Consider the following 17,229-nt stretch of genomic DNA (forward strand, 5'->3'; position numbering starts at 1 on the left):
GATGCAGAGTCTTGTGCTGGGTGCTGAAGGAGGAAAGGCAGTCAATGGGTTAACCAACAGTTGTTGGACTTGTAGTTCTCTCCGCTGCCTAATATGTGGGTGGTGACTGGAGGAGGAGAGTGCAGAGCAGCCCGAGCCTGGATGTAGGGACAGAGCAGCCAGGGCTCAGTGCATGTCTCCGGGTGACAGGGGAGGCAGCCCTCATATCTCAGCCGGGACTGAGGGGCCAGGCAGGAGCCCATTGAAAGATTGGCTGTGCTGATTTGCATGGCTCCTCCCAGGATCTTTTAATGTCTGCAGTGCTAGGAGCAGGAGGCAGGATCAGGAGCTGGAGGCAGAGCTGAGCTGCGTTCACACTGAGCACTGACGACAGGCGGCAGCTCCGCTCACATCTCCTGGACGGCGCTCCACAAGTCTGCACAGCGCCCGGGGCGCACACAGGAGCAATCCGGCCACACAGGAGGCCGCAACTGGGCGCACAGGAGCTCGGGGCGCCGGAAGATTTACCTTTAGGATTACTGTCATATTGGGGAGCAGTGATCCCTCGGAGGAACAAGGACCCCGGGATGTGCCATTCGGGCACCAAGCGCAAAGTAGAAGATGCTTCACTCTCCTAAGGGGTTTCGGATAGCGCTGGAGACCCCCTGGGAGGAGCTGCAGGAGTCTGCCGGGGACCGGGCACTAACTCCCTGCTGCTGGCCCGGCTCTCAACCCCCTACTATTGGATTGAGCCCCTGAACGGCTGCAGGACCAGGACCCCCAACCCAAAGTTCCATTGGATTTCTTTATTTTGGATCCTAAGTGGCTTCATGATGAGAAGTAGGAGAGGAGAGCGAGACCCTGCCAGGTAAGAGGGGCACGGGGGGCTTCTGGGGTGCGCTAACTAGCTATCACTATCTATAGGGATCACTGTATCTATAGGGGTCAGGATATGTAGGTGTCAGATGTTCAGCTGCTGTCACTGGCTGGCCTGAGCTATAGGTGATGGACAGCACTTGTGGCATTGGGCTATAGGTGCTCCAGGTGTTAGTGGGCTATAGAGCTGCTGGCATAGGGATCATCCTATTGTTGACTATAACAAATCACATGTTTTGGGCTATAGAGCTGCTAGCAATAGGGATCATTCCATTGAGATAACCCCTTCTGTAGGATATAACAGATCCCATGTTTTGGGTTGGAGTTACAGGTGATCATTTCTATTGACAGTATAGATATAATGAATGTCTTATTTAGGAATAGCGATGTACAGAGATCAGGTATTTATGTAGTGGCTTATCTTAGTGTTAATATACGGAGATCATCTATAGGAGAGGATCGTGTTTGGTAAACATAGCGCAGTGATCTATAGAAGATACTATTCTATAGGACACATATATACCAGGATCAGATCTCCAGTATGTTATATGGAATCAAGTAATTGATAAAGACTCTGCATGGGATCCGGTGTTTGAGGAAAGATCTATAGGGATCAGTTATTTAGGGAAGTGTTATGGAGCACGGGGTCTATAGGGAAGGGTGTATAAGGGATGAGGTACTTGGGAATGCGATCCTTATGGAGCGGTATATGGGAACAATATAAGGCTGGGCTCTCCCTACTCATGCCCGGACTAGTATTTATAGAGTTAATCCTCAGTCTCGGGGGAGGAATCGATTATTATGATCCCAGGAAGGTTTATGTCACTAATAATCTGGAGGGACATGAAGCTGTCACCTCCGCGAGTCTGCGGGAACTCTACACCCCCTCCCCCGACCCTCGTACAGTGTGTGACTGTCACCCCCCAAAACAGGCTATATTGTGGGCATCAGAGAACTGCTTACTGGGGTAACTTAGATCCAGTCCCAGCAATATAACCACGGAGCTCACATCTCTAAACCTGTCTAGGAATCCTTCATGTAGACATCGATCCTTGTACATCAGATAGCAGCCACAACCAGACAGCGCACATTATATATATATATATATATATATATATATATATATATATATATATATATATATATATATATATATATAAACATTCTCCACTAACCCTCCTCTCCTGTTCTTCTCCTGTTTTTCCTGTCTGTGTCATTTAGTGGTAACATACATGTCAGGTTTATGGGATGAGTGAACCAGGCTGAGCCAGATCCTGTGCTGTATAACAGGGTGAACTCATCCTCATCATCCTCATCATCTCCATTATATAGCACAGAGAGCAGTGACTGGGGTGTTCATTCACTTGCCCACATTACTGCAGTGTTGCCACCCTGCCCCTGTCTGGGTCTCATATGATAGACAAGTCTTCAGGCTGCCATCATAACCCATGCAGGACCTTGTGATGCCAGCTCTCCATCTGATCCTCTCCCATGTTATTATCCTAAGTGTGGCAGTTTTTGGGCACAACATAGTCACAGCCAAAGCATTTCCAGAATGGAGCAGCATATGGGTCTTTATATGCGGTGACAGCAGGCTCATTAACTGATGGGGTTGAAGGCAATTCTTCCATTATGGTTAAGTGGTACAAATTGACTAGATGAGGCTATTACAGGTTATGAGGCTCAGGGCACGAGCTGCCTCCATCTCCAAGCAAAGGTTTAATCCATAATAGCCAGCATGAGCCTGGAATCCTAGTCCTGATCCCTGTGCACACAGGTGACGGTAATAGGAGGGGTGACAGTCCACGAAAACTAGACAGGTAGATGCAGAACATCTAAGGTAACCCTGCAGCACGTTGCATTCCTGTAAATTGGGAATACATGATCAATAAATCCTGTTGAATTTACAAGAGGAATGAGCAGATAGACAAGGTATTAGTACAAGGAAAACCTAAATAATAGTTGTCCTGTAAATAAGTGAGGAATGATGTGACTGTGGCCTCCATCCAGACATCTCCTATTATATATGGATAGGACATGACTGAATAACAGTGATGAAATCCTGTACGTATCCCCATAGACTGGGTGAGCCTGTGACATCCTACAGCGATATTGGTTGATGTCTGATGTCTGTCTTATGAATTAAGACTTAGTTACTGAGACAACTTGTCCCTAGTGATTTGGGTAACTGAAGACTTGGGTTATGTCAGGAAGAGTTAGGAGAAGCTTGAGGAGGTTCCAGAACAGGATGGTGGAGGGACTCTGCTAGTACAGCTGATGGCACGCTACATTACATGACTAGGTGACCCCAGACCCTTTACATTCCAGCACATTCCTGGTTCCCCCACTATTGCCCTGACTGAGCAGTTTGTGCAGACTTGATTCACATTCAGTTCATTACTGACCTCTATCTGTAAGAACTGTGCAGCCATTGTTTGTGTGGAGCCATGAAGCCAGGATTTCTGCGCAGCCAACTCCTCTCTCCCAGCTCAGGGGGAACCACGATTTATTTCCTCCATAAACCTGGACAAATTGCACATTATAAATGGAGAATATAACACCAGGCACCGACTGTAACTTTACATGCCCAGCTTGTTGTAAACTGACTGTTCTGCCTGGGCTGGATGGGAGAAAACACCAAATTAATTTTACAAATTGTAAGATTTTAGAACTTGCATTATTGTTTATCTGAAGGAAAATGTGGAGGTTAATAAGATCACAGCCTGCCTGGATCAGAGTAAAGCGGGATTGTGGAATAGACACATGTCATACATAATAATAATAATAGTGATGATAATAATAATAATAATAGTACACGACAATAAGATTTTATTCTCATCATCCCCATCATTAACTTCTTTATCCTTATGTATGAGTCCTTCCCTGCTCACTTCTGCTGGTAACTGTTACTGTAATTTACTCTATTATTATAGGCTGTGTAGATTATAGTGAAGATATTATAGTCACATATAACAGCTACTGTGGATCATTATAGTAACTCCTCATATTAAGATGGTGCAGGCTGCCAGTAGTTTCCCCCTGACCTCCAGGTCTAGGATCAGTGGAGATGTTCCCTCTACCCCGTGTATCTTTCTACTTACCTACCACTATGTGCTGGAAGAGAAAGGAATATCATCATCATCATCATCTTATAACATTATTTATTATTATTATTATTATTATTATTATTATTATTATTATTAGATAATGGCAGTGAGTTTAGTTCTTACTCTTTTGGTGCTGACTGGAATACAGCCTGGGATGGATGGATGGATGGATAGATAGATAGATAGATAGATAGATAGATAGATAGATAGATATCAGTTGGCAGACAGGTTGATAGATTGATTGGTAGATTTATATATATTTAGTGTACAGGTTGCTGCTTTGTTGGTATTAGTCATTTCTTACATTTTGGGCCACATAGTGACTATTTCCCTTTTGTATCACTATGGAAGGACAGAACAGGCATCTTGATCATCATAACCGGGACAGGCGTAGACTTTATTACAGTAGCCAATTTATTAGTCATTAATGAAAGACTTCTACAATATGGGATTCACTTAACTTGTCTCACTGAGGGGATATGAGGCCTGCGCTGAGTATATAAACAGTCATAGTCATTAGAGGGGACATTTTAGGAGAGGCTGAGGGAAAGTCACATAAGATGAGGACACAGGGGTGGACTTACTTCATGTGCAACCTGTGCAGCTGTCCAAGGGCCTCCTAAGTCAAGAGTCATTGTCATCTTATAAACAGCTTCGTACTGTCTATGAGATTGTATGTAAGGGACTCAGATATTGAATTTCATGGCTTACAATTGAGTTACTGGGAGCAAGCAGCACACATACTGTTTTTACATGAGAACTTCTAAAGTCTGTGTCTGTCACTGAATACGTAGTTCGGAAATATATAATATGTATTGTAGTATCATATAATATATTATGGAGTATTGATATAATATATTATATTGTATAAATGTCTGAGCTGCATAAAGAGTGAGATGGAGAAGAGACTTATCCACAGGCGCTGATGATTTACTTAGCTTGTACTTCAGTAATGTATTTTTCAGTATGTTAAATAAATATATATATATATATATATATATATATATATATATATTTATGATATTGGAATTTGTAAATTTCAAGGCCTTTTTCCCCCTCTAAATTCCAGCAGTTTATGCAGGATTTTCATTAAACGCAAGCTTAATTTTCATTGCAAAGTCCATTCCCTTACTGTATGTCTGTATGTACCCCTAATACATATGCCTTACCATTAACAATGATCATTATCAGTTAATATTAGTATTGCTATCTATTACCAGCAATAATTATGTATTATTTTTATTATTAATAATAATATTTTATTCTGTCCAGATTTCAGTGTCTAGATCCCCATACCTCAGTGATGTTACTTAGTGCCTCATGCCTCAGTAATGTCCCGTGCTTCCAGCACTGCCGGCCTCATTCTCATGAATATTATTTTAGCCCATAAATGTCCCTCTGCTTGGTGCGCAGGTGACTCGGCCACTTTATTAAAGTCATAATTCTCGTGCTCGGTTGGATTTACCTCTGTGACGTGTCGCTGCTTTGACATAAACAATCATCTGTGGCCTCCTAACCTCCTGTAAATGTAGCATTAGATATTATGTCCACCTGGGATACACAGCGATGACTCCAGGCCCAACCACCCATAAATAATCTATGAGGCCTCATGAATGAATCTGATGTCTCTATGATCAATCATCCAGTCTACATTATGTCCATTATATAAATAGTCAGGCCTGGCTTTCTTTACATTCATATTGTCAATTATTAATAATGTACGTAAAATAAATGCAGATACATCATTCCAGCAAGATGGCTAGCCCTAGAGGACTACTATCTTTACAGGGCCTCTGTAAATCTTTGAAGGGATTGTCCATAGTTAAAGTCTATGCCATGATGTAGCGAAGGGGAATTTTCTTTTCATAACTAAGTGTTGTACAACTACCCATTGCTGTTAGTATGAATCCTACTACTGGGCTTGGACAGTTCTTTTCATGCTTATTTATAATGGGTATAGAAACTGACAACAGTATGTATGCAATATGGTACCCAAGGCACTTGTAGCCTTTGTATCTCCAAAGCAATACCTGGATAGAATCAATCAGAATCAGCCATGGGGCAAGAGGAAAGGAAAGCAAGTACTTTACCATTTGTGGCCCTGATCATGATAAATCTCTATTGGAGTCTTTAATTTCTGGCTGGATAACTTGAAAAACCCGAGCTTGAATTGCAATGTGTTAGGGCCCCAATATCATGCGACATCTATAGTACTAGAATCCTTTTAAGTGAGGGGTGCTCTTTTGGCCCCCACAAGCCTAAGTATGATTGCCACCTCAGCACTAGCTAATACCTATTCTACAAAATTTACTTAAAGGGATTGACCCACAAGTAACATTTATCACCAATCAAGAATATAGGTAATGTATGATAACTGAGGGTACGATCACTGCGACCCCCCACTCATCATGAGATCTTGTGTCCCCTCTTTGAATTGAGCACTGGTTGTGTATGAGTGCTTCAATCCATCCAATCACAATGGAAATGAAGATAGCGAAATACAGCACTTTAGTTATCTCTGTCAATCCCATAGACTTAAAGGTATTTTGAGGCTGGATAAAAAGGTCCCCTTGACATTAAGCTGATAATAAGGTGTCCTGCTGCTGAGACCCCAATCAATAGCAGAAGGGGAGTCTGGTAGAACATGTTTAACTCACCTGCAGCGCCACCACAGTTGAAATGAAGCATTACACTGTATAATCAAAGAGCCCTCTCTGAAATGTGTGTAATGTATGGATACGCTGAGATATAATATATAATAATAATAGGATTAATAATAAGATTCCAGTGCACATAAAAGGAAACCTAATGTACAAACATATTATTATTATCATTATTATTAATAATAATCATAATAATAATAATAACAATACATTTTAAAAAGTCACTGATCTTGTCCTCGGCGTCGATCTCTGTCTCCAGGTTTGTTGTTTATTCTGAAATTTGTTACATTTCAATAAAATTGCAAGTAAAGTAAAGGTTTAATAAAAGAATATTTACATATTGCATATTGAATAGAAAACATAAGTGTAACAGGTCTGACTTTGTGAATGGTTGCGGTGAAGGCTGAAGTGCTCCCTGCTGTCACACAGCTCAGTATATATATATATATATATATATATATATATATATATATATATCAGTAGTGTTCAAGCCTCAAGGTCACTGGGAATAAATGTATGAGAAAAGGGCCTTTAAACAATAAAGTTCTCTGAAAGAACTGATGACATTTGTGTATGAACAATGCATGCTTTCCTGCTTACAAGACAACATTAAGGCTGTATAGTTACTCCACAATCCAGGAACATGTGATTGAACCTTCCCACTTTGTGGCCTGGGACCTTTCCTTGTTTTCTCACCCTCTGTTGTGGTCACATTGAGTGCTCGGTGCCTGTGTAATGGCCATCAGCATCTCCAGTGGTTACAATGGAGGCTCCAACATGAAGCAGAATGTCAAAATGGCTACGTATGTGCTAGGGCAGGGGTAGGCAACCTTCAGCACTTCAGCTGTTGTAAAACTACAACTCCCAGCATGCATACATGCTCTGCTGTTCTTGGAACTCCCATGGAAGTGAATGGAGCATGTTGGGAGTTGTAGTTTCACAGCAGCTGGAGTGTTAAAGGTTGCTGACCCCTGTGCTAAGGCCTTATGTACTTGACAAAGCTGGGTATATCTATTATTATTATTATTATTATTATTATTATTATTATTATTATTATTACTAACAACAATATACAGATCAGTACTATGTCATTTATACTTTCACTAACAAGCTGCTATGTCAGCCATAGAGGTTTGATAGGGGTTGACCAGGGAGACAAATCCCTGTAGTAAGAATTTGTCACTTCACTGACAAAACGAATATCCTCCCTAATGATGTAATAACTTATAACATAACAGCCATAGATAGCTGACACAGGACTTTACCTCAGATCTGGCTATTATTAGTTATTTCACCATTATTTTGAATGTGGAGAAAGACAGAGCCTTCATGAGTCACAGGCCCATGTCTCCTGGTTATTAAAGAACACTGACTCATAATCTCATTATCAGAGGCTTCTCATGGCATCTGGCAGAAATGCCTGACTCACTGTCTCCCCCTCTTGGCCACATTGAGAAGTATCCTTTTACCAGAATTGAAAGAGTGTAGCAGAATGCAATCATGTGTACTGGAGGGTTAATCCAAAATCTGATAATCCAGAATCTAATAACACTCTAGAACATCTGATAAACCAGCAATTATCAGGTCACACAGATGGCAGATGAAAGAGAATTCTGAGAGTGATCCCAGATTACTTGTCTTCCCTGGCATTGCTGGCAGATAAACTCAGAGATGTCTTACAGATGTTCAGATACTTCCCCATTATTAAGGCAATTGTTTGGAAACAATCCTCAATCTTCCTAATGCATGAGTGGCATATGGAGGTGGTCAGGGTTGAGCATACCGTATGTGTAACCTGCTCAGCTCTTGAGCTGGTGACACTGGAGCAGCATCGCTGGGATATCTTGTCGGTGTTTTTTGTGATGTGTAATGAGCTGCAGATTTCTGGTGTCATCTCTAGGTGCACATGGAACGACAAGGATAATATTGTCGATTTAGTACATTCCTTCAGGCTCCTGAATTATTTACCAATAATTTATCCTGTGCCGCTGCAGTAAGCAGAACAAACCGTTAATGCAGACTAAACAAAGAGACTCCCCGCAGATACGCCGGAGGGAAGAGAGGGATGAAACGCAGGGAAAGAAGCAGAAGAGTATTGTAGTGCGAGCAGCCCCTAACAGAACAAATGCACATTATTTCTGCTCCCCCCCCCCACACACATGATCCCTCTGCCCCTATATATTCTCTCTGATCTGTTATATTCTCTCATTGCCCATCCAACAATATTTCTGCCCCCTCCTATAAAAATCTTTCTGCCTTCCTACATAAACGAATTTAGTGATGGACATAGCAATGGTGCATCAGGGGCCCAGTAGTGTCTCCTTAAAGGGGTTTTCCAATGAACATGATCATATTTCAAATTGTAGACAATGAAATGTTAAAATTTATTGCAATTATAAACAAATGATTTGCTGAGTCTTAAAGATTGTCTTTAGTGGTGACAGTCTTTTGTCTTGATTGGTTTCCATTGGAAATGACCAGGGATGCAGGAACGTTCTATAGTCTGGGACTTGTCAGAAACCCGGCCATGATTTCCTTATTATGGACATGTTATGAGGCAGGTACAGTACAAGTATCAGAAGATAACGGTCACAATAACGATAAATTACTAAACTAATGAGATTCATGGCTTACGATTATTGTTGGATTGTTAGAGAGATATAAGGAGGGTGATCTAGGATGAACTACTAGAGAAAAAGGGGCTCCTAACTGTTCTTGCACAGGGGCCCCTAGCTGTCCGTGCCTGCCCCTTCATTGATTCCAGTGCAGAAAAACATTTGGGGAGTGAAGTTTTGCATTTTTATCTGTTGTGCTTTTTCTAATCATTAAGAAACCTAACTGTGACATCTAATAGAGAATGGGTTAAACAATTTTGATATTTGAGTCCACACCATATATAGTATAGCCGTATTTTCTGGTACAGAACTACACATTTGTCTACTATCTCTTATACAGCCACAAGATAAAATCCATCCTGCCTACATCCACCACTAGGTGGAGCTCCATAGTTTATTGCAAATTGTCTTCATTAATGGATGCTGTATAAATCTGCTGATATGCCCTATAGTTGTGACGGCAGATGGATGTAGAGGTAACCCTAACCCCAAACCCTTTTCAGAGCATACAAAGTTGACTTAGCACCGAATGGGAGCTCTTCCCCTGGATGGAATATCTGGACAGAAGATATGACCACAGCCAGATGAGTTGACTTGTGGTAGAGTCTTGGTGGCCTTGTCATGAGGAACAGTTATTATTATTGGCAATAATCATAGCAAAGCAATTGGCATTTCCTGAATATTAATGAAGAAGCATTATTTTACCTGGATTTTGGACATTATCATGTAATAATTGGACAGTGCCCACATGATAATGCCACAGGTAAAATAATGCCCATTCTTGTCTTATAATATTCAGTCTGGCGATACCCAATGTCATTGTGACCCCTATAGCCCCAAGCTCCTGCCTCCGATTGCTGTCATTTTTGCCTTATATCCCACTTTTACTTTTTTCTCTGACACTTCCCATTTTAATCCTCACACACTAAATATAATCAGCTTCTTTTCTGCATTTGTCCTGTCCTCCCCCACAGCCACTATTAACACTGCAAAGCCCTTAAGATAAATTATACTGGGTAATTCAAGGTCACAGAGAGCCAGCGCCATGTGGTCAGTCATAAGACTGGTAAATGGGTACCACTAGGAAGTCAGATATGGGGGTATGGGTTTGGGGTAGGGGCACAGAAAGTTAAGGCCATGTGGTCAGTCATAAGACTGGTAAATGGGTACCACTAGGAAGTCAGATACAGGGGTGTGGGTTTGGGGTAGGGGCACAGAAAGTTAAGGTCATGTGGTCAGTCATAAGGCTGGTAAATGGGTAGCACTAGGAATTCAGATACGGGAGGAAGGTGATATATTGCACTTTGTTTTAGATGACTCATTCCTATTCTGCTCATTACATCATTGCAAGTATAAACCAATATTAGGGTCCATTCACTACATGGCAGTTATCTTGTGGGCACCCATACACTTCTCTCTTTTTAGTATTGGTATTACAAATACGCTATCTATAATGCTGATACCTCGTATATTGTAGAGAGCTCTTTGGACCCTCTGAGGTTCCAAAGTCCAATTGCTACACCTATAAGCTATACCTCTGGACGCTCATAAGCCCAGTGACAAGTCCAGTGACAGGTTGCCTTTACATTAAAGTGTTTGGTCTCTTTGGGGTTGTGCCATTAGAGACACATATCTCTTATCCACAGGAGAGGTGACAAGGGTCCCATAAGGAGAATAGAGGACCAAACGTTCCCTTGTATTATCTCTATGAATGAAGTGCCAGGGCACTTGGCTGATCAGTGCTCCATTCACTTCAGTGGGGCTGCTTTGACTACATTCTCCATCAGCCCCATTGGGATCTAAGTGTCTATAATAGCACAACCCCTTTTATAGCCTTGCTCATTGGCTGAGAAGGACCAAAGAGGACAGGAACATATGACAAATGTGTCATTTGACCTTTATGAGTAACATGACAGGAGATGAAACCTAATGATCTGTTAGTACAGACTTTATAACTTTCTGGTCAGTAGAAGAGGAGTCAGGCAGAAGAGTGTAACACATGACTGCAAGGTTTAAGTGTAGACAGAGGCGTAATTTGCAGCTCCTGGACACCAAAATAAAATCAGTAATGGGGCCCCCACTTACCATGTATTACCTATAATGCTAGTGTCTTCTTCTATGGTAGAGAGGCTGTTGGGCCCCCACAGGCTCCAGGGCCCAGTAGCAATTGCTATCTCTGCACCCCCTATTGATATGCACTTGAGTGTAGTCTGAAACCATGGAGACACATACTGTAGCTTTACATAGAAGCTGTTGATCCAAAGTAGGAGGAGATTTTTTTTTATTAGTATTATTTGCAAAGTCACTTCATTTTTTAATTATAAAAGTGCTGAAGTAATCTAATAAATGTTTACACACGCTTATGCTATTGGTATAAGTACATTATGAGTACATGGTTTAGGGACACTTTGTGTTTTCCTCTTTTCTTAGCTGACATATCATAGCAGCCATCACGATACATTACTTGGTATTTTCTGTATTTTCCCTTTGCTTGCAGTTCGAGGCCCCTTGGTGCAGATTCTGCATTTCTTGTTTGTCATTTTCTGCCCCAGTCTGTGCAGAAGAGTAAATCCTGTGGCCTGGGCTCCCGGTGACTGCTGAGGTGAGGACATATCTCTAACAACAAGACAGAACATCCATTTGGAATTGTAAATGCAAATTTAACACAGCTATAATATGAGAGACGCAGAGTTTTTTCTTGCTTGGAGCTGCGGAACGTGCCAGTGACTGGAGAGCACAAAGCTTCTCATTCTCTGCTTAAGGGCTTGTCAATTGCAGCCTCATATCTGAACTCAAATCAATGTGCCCCAGACGCAGGCAGCCCGGGGGCCACAGGAACATTACATTATGCAACTTAACCCACTAGCACTAATATCCAACTAAAAGCATTCCAATGAGCGTGATAAGCCTGTGCCTTTATCTGCTGCCCAGTAACTGTATAGACAGCGCCAAATACCCCTGTCACACTAAAGGGACTCACCTGTATGGCTAAGAAAGGGGCTTTCATTGGAAAGAAGGCATTTACCTACGGTGAGGCAGAATGACACATAGTAGACTTAGATCCATTAGATCCATTATGCTGAATGTAATGTCATGTATAGATCATTGGCTTAGATACTGCAGAGTGTCACACATGTTAGGCTCAGGTACAACAGTTAAGTAGGCTATGTCGCTGTCATGGTCTTTACACTGTTTAATATGTGGATATAATGTCTTGGCACAGATTATGGAGATTACCTGTTATCATATTTTTCTTGCTGCTCTCCAGTCTCCTCCCACAGTATCTTCCCAGAAACCCCCATCTTTGATTCTTATTTACGCCCCATGTCTCTTGGTGTGTGATTGTGGTCATATATCAGCGTTTCCTTGGCTATTTTTCCAGTGTTTCTATCCATTTACTGCTGGCTGCTCTTATATACTCCCCGATGTCCGGTAATGTCATGGCAGGTAAACGACCTTAGTGCAGTCACTGCGCCGTCGCTTTGTTCTTCTGTCAGATTTTATCGTTCATCTCTGGAAACGCTCGTAAACTGCTCTCAGCTCCTGAAATATGTTGTGTATTTCTGGCCTTCCAGGGTCGAGGTCATATCAGCTGCTTATTGTAATAACATTTCTCCTTCTTCAGCACCTCCGCTTCCCTGCAAAAACAATAAAAGTGATCAACCATAAAAGAGTCGAGGGTTCTTAATGGTAGAAATCTGAGGGTTAGTCTCAGACTGATGCCACAGATTTCTAGATAGATTTTTCTGCCCTAAGACTGCACTATTAAAAATTCTGTTATACAGGGAATGTAATTGTTATGCTAGAAAACTGCTCTAAATGACTGATGTTTCATCTTACTCCCCACTGGTTGGAGCAGGATGGTAGTCTAGATGGACAGGTGCAAGGGTGGCCTAGTCTTTCACATTTACCTGGAGTTATACCCGAAATCTACACCAGTCCCTGGCTGGTGCACATATTAGTTATATGTGCCAGAATTATTAATAATTCTGGCACATCTAGCGCCAGTGGGGGAATGGTTTAATACTAGCATAGGAAACGCCAGTCTTAATAAATTCCACCTAATGTTTTTCCTTTGGCCTTCTTCCAGATCAACATGCCTATTAATATTTCTAGTGGAAGATATGTGTTGATACTGATGTAGACGGTGATGTGGATTCTCATAAGCCACAGCCTTTAAGGCCTTACTATAGGTTCATACCTGCACTTAGGTTTTTTGTTCTTCGAGTCCACTTGGGAACCAAAAGAATGAAAACCTAATCTGTTTAAAAAAAAAAAGATACCCACAGAAACTCATGGACCCCATAGATCAGGGGTCCTCAAACTGCGGCCCGCCAAGCACTTCTGTCTGGCCCCGCTGACAATGCCGGCAGGCGTGCATTTATAATGAAGCTCCTGGGGAGCTCGGGCCAGGCCATGGAGCGCACTTCACTTTACCTATTGGAGGGCACCGCTCCTGATGTCTGTGTGACCTGCTCTGCCTCCGGCCCACTGTTTAAAAAGTTTGAGGACCCCTGCCATAGATTATAATGGAGTCCGCTAGGTTTCCATCCGAAAAATGCAGAGGGAAAATGTCCTGCTTGCAAGTGGATTCAGGAATGGAAACCCCAAACGAAATACAGGCGCTGGTGTAAACTTAGCCTTATTCATATGACATTTTCTGAATGGCCATCACATGGCTATTTTTAAGAACAATGAGAGTAAATGAGTATATTCACATGTCTGTTTTTTTGAGACTTTTATACAGTCATTCAGAAACCAGACAGCTTCTAGCACTGTTCATTCTGCCAGATATAAAATAGACATGTTAGTACCTATCTAGACTGTGAATAAGGCCATAGACGGAACAACACATCTGTTTTTTAATTATATTAAGTTAGTAAATATAGCCGAGGGTTTGTTACCACTGTATCCAGTCTACGCAACACTGACTGATACTTTCTACCTGCACTGACACTGTATAGCACACCATCAAGAGACAGAGGAAATTTGTGATATTGCTCTGTTTAGCTCACAGATGACTGTCTGGCCTTGCCGCAGTTTTAACAGAACCTGTGAGAAGTATTTGGTTTGTACATGTTTCCAGCCTTTGGATACAAATGACATGGTTTCATTTACTGAAATCAAGCTGAGCCTTGGATAATGGTGAAGAACTGTGACACAAGTGTCTATTAATGTAGAACTCTCCATTATGCAATGACTAATCTTTATCTACATAAATCTGGACAGCCCTTTAATACTAACCCTGAAAGTCTCCAGAGTGTCCATATTGTCGCCGGATTCAGGAGCTGAAGTCACTTATGTTTTTTTTTTTTCCTCTTTGTGACCCTTTGCGACTTGTGATTTAATCCACAGATTTGACTTAATCTCTGTCAATGTGGGGTCATCTCCTTCTATGGCAGGAAGCTCAGAGGATCCAAGCTCAGATACAGAGCAGGCGCTGCCAAGACTTTTCTCAGGAGACTCAAGGGGTGAAGGGATCGTAAATGAACTGCACAGCGCTTGCTTTTGTGAATTGGTCACTACTAAGCTTGAATCTTCTGCTCATACTAGAAATCTCTCATGTCTCGCTCTACTGCGCTTTTCCTCAGCCAAGACCTTCGTACTGAGATCTCCGGAGGTGCAAGGCTTGGACCGTCGCCTAATGATAGACATTGAGGTCGTTCGTAAGGAGGGCGCTCGCGTATATTCTCACTGTTGCTAGGTTACAGGCTGTTTCTCAGCACTCTATTGGTAGCTTATGCACCATTTTCCTATGCTTATGCACTTGATGTGAACTTGTTCCTGTGGTTAGAAATATTGGGGTACATCATCTCTAAGTCTGTAGTTTACAACCATGGTCTAGGACTGTTTTGCGCTGCTCATTCAAGATCTTAAATTTTATTTATTTATTTTTTTAAAGTATTATAACATCTGTGATGTAGCTGCCAAGGTGGATAGAGCCAAAGTTTAACTTTTGTTGTATAATGACACTTTCAGAGACATGTACACACTATAAGAAACAAATAGTTAAAAAAACAAAAAACAAAACAAGATATGGCTATTTTGCCTCAATTTCTCACCATGTTCAAGATCTCTGCTTATTGAAAGTTCATGGTAGCATTCTTGTTTATATCCAGAGGCTGAAAACCTCATCTGTGAGCTAAAGAACCTGGATGACAGAATGATACATGGAACCTGCACTGATACAATGTAACAAACTATCAAACAAGCAGAAGTGAAACACTAAGGGCGGAATTCATCAAATCCCCTGTGCCAAAAGAGTGACGTAAAATAGTGACTCTTTAATGCCAGTTGTGACTGAAATAGTCACAAATGATGCGGATGTGCCTGTTTCACCACTTTTCCGAAAGTGGATGAGGTTTCCATATTTATTATCCTTTAGGCCAAAACTCACTGATCCGATTTTATGGTCCATCACTCGGATGCAAATCTGTTTTGACGGCATTGACTTCTATTGGAGCCATGTTTTTCACTATCATGTGAATAAGGCCTTATGATTACTTAACTTTCCTAGAATACTGAGAGGAAAGTCTTCCCAGTTATGTAGTGATATGGGGACAGGTAATCTAGTATGACAAAACTAAGCAGACATCACTGTCAGGGCTGTAGGACAACTGGCAATCCCTTTTGGCATGATTAGAAGCAAATCTAACTAATAGTACATTAATATGGGAGCGGGACGAGTGGCAGTGCAGGAGGGGGGGCACTGCATAAATAGGTAGATCTGCCTTTTAGGCCATTAGGAAACTGAGTAGAACCCACATAGGAGAGCCATAATGGCCGCCATGTTCTCAGTCACCCAGCTTTGTTCAGCGTGAAGTTGTGTAAGCTGTCACTTGTAGTTCCCCATTGGTTGCATAGTTCTGACTGTCTACTGGTGATGGTAGTTTTCCCTGACATGTGATTTCAGGTTTCTAGTGTCAGATTTCTCTGGTTTCCACATTTCCTGTCAGACTTCTCAGGCCTTCACTTGTAGATTCTTGAGACTGCTACATTTGGGCCTGGGGCGGTTTGATGTTATCTCAAAGTGTTTAGTCTAATACGGGTGTAGGGACTGTGCCTGCCATTGTTTTCCTGACAGGGATTAGGTGACGGTTTGCCTGTAGGCCATTCCCCTCAATGTGCTCCTCCAAGGAACCTGCTGTTACTTTTTGGGCTTCCAGTGAGATGTTCCTTTATAGGTCACAGTCTGGAGGGTCTCCTTGACCACGTGTCACATAAGGAGAAACTGTCATTAGAAGGCCTCAGGGACATAATAGTGAAAAGTGGACACGTCACACGACCATATTTAGAACAATTGAAGTCAATGAGCACTTACACACACACTTTTAATAATAACCTTAATAAAATAGGACATGCCCTATTCTGCCTGATTTTCTGGCCTGACAGACCAAGTACAAGACCAGTATCACAGACATTAAAAACAGATCAGTGAGTTGGGTTAAAAAAAAAAAAAAAGGCAGTTAAAAATGGACAATAGAAACAGACAGTTGGCCCGCAAATGGATGAAAAACGTATGTCACACCATGAGCTTTCCATCTTTAACATCCGTAGTTTTTAACCGTTAGTGACCTAAGGCCTCCTGCAAACTCATCTGCATCTTGCACCAGAGAAGTGCTACATCCTCTGTTTTGCGTGTTCCTCGCCACTTTGTGCGAATGTGGGCAGAGTGGGGATTCTTCAGCCCAACATATTGTTCCTGACTAGCATAGATTTCCATTCTGGTGCATGTGCGCCTGATATATTACATAGTCGCAGCTTCTTGAGAATTTAGGCGCAGACAATGCCAGTTCAGGCTGTGTTAGGAAACTCCATTCTCAATAAATTCCACAGTGTACTTTTCTGGCAATTTAAAATACTTAAAAAAGAAAAAAAAATTGCAATGGGGGAGACTTACTACTATGGCTGGACTTTGGTGTAAATGTGGCTCATCCTAAGTGGATCTTTGGTGCATCTCTGCCCATCTTGGTGTATTTAGGGAAACGG

At 41.9% G+C, this 17,229-nt stretch overlaps 1 protein-coding gene across 1 annotated transcript in view; it reads left to right on the plus strand.

The window, feature by feature from the left end:
- Positions 1-322: 322 nt before the first annotated feature.
- Positions 323-17,229, plus strand: part of FLRT2 (fibronectin leucine rich transmembrane protein 2) — a 38,370-nt gene continuing 21,463 nt past the window's right edge. Inside the window, exon 1 of the mRNA XM_075282363.1 lies at positions 323-847. The gene's annotated coding sequence lies outside the window, so the exon portion shown is untranslated. The remainder of the gene's footprint in view (positions 848-17,229) is intronic.

This window comes from Leptodactylus fuscus, chromosome 7, assembly GCF_031893055.1.
Source record: "Leptodactylus fuscus isolate aLepFus1 chromosome 7, aLepFus1.hap2, whole genome shotgun sequence".
NCBI lineage: Eukaryota > Metazoa > Chordata > Amphibia > Anura > Leptodactylidae > Leptodactylus > Leptodactylus fuscus.